Source organism: Scomber japonicus, chromosome 16 (genome assembly GCF_027409825.1).
Source record: "Scomber japonicus isolate fScoJap1 chromosome 16, fScoJap1.pri, whole genome shotgun sequence".
In the NCBI taxonomy this organism is placed as follows: domain Eukaryota; kingdom Metazoa; phylum Chordata; class Actinopteri; order Scombriformes; family Scombridae; genus Scomber; species Scomber japonicus.
This window is the reverse complement of record NC_070593.1, coordinates 5,957,554-5,958,085: the sequence shown is the minus strand read 5'-3', so window position 1 is coordinate 5,958,085 and position 532 is coordinate 5,957,554. Positions and strand designations below refer to the sequence as shown.

The 532-nt window shown below is 40.4% G+C and overlaps 1 protein-coding gene across 1 annotated transcript in view; it reads right to left on the bottom strand.

Annotated features, from left to right (window-relative positions):
• Positions 1-389: 389 nt before the first annotated feature.
• Positions 390-532, bottom strand: part of rpia (ribose 5-phosphate isomerase A (ribose 5-phosphate epimerase)) — an 8,580-nt gene continuing 8,437 nt past the window's right edge. The window contains exon 9 of the mRNA XM_053335600.1: positions 390-532. This exon is cut by the window's right edge and continues 734 nt beyond it. The gene's annotated coding sequence lies outside the window, so the exon portion shown is untranslated.

Genomic DNA, 532 nt, shown 5'->3' with positions numbered 1-532 from the left:
GGCAGAGCAGAAAACCTGGAGCTCCAGTTCCACTCAGACACTAAAGGGAAAGTTGAAGCAGCCGCTGACACATTGTGAGAGCAGGTTTCTGCAACAGGAAGAGCAACAACCTCACAGTGACAACATCATTTCAACTTGGTAGTTCTCAATGTTCCTGCTGTAAATGGTGTTGTCTCTGTTTTACTGACAGCAGAATACACATCATTAGGGATGGGAATTGAGAAGATTTTATGATACCGATACCATTATTGATTCTGCTCATCAGTCTAGCTCTTGATCGATTCCAATAGATCAGACAATTTGGAACCGGTTTCTCAATTCCCATCCCTCATCACATTAGTCCACCTCTGTGTTACGTGCATGTACCGTAGGAGACATTATAGTATCTAAATACAAAACACTAAATAATGGAACTTCACACCTGCACCACAGGGTCTCCTGAAGTTGTCGACAATCTCATTAAAGTTTGCAGCATCTTGCTGTTGAAATTAGCATATTAATTAGGAAAATTATGTTCTTGACATAAGTATAA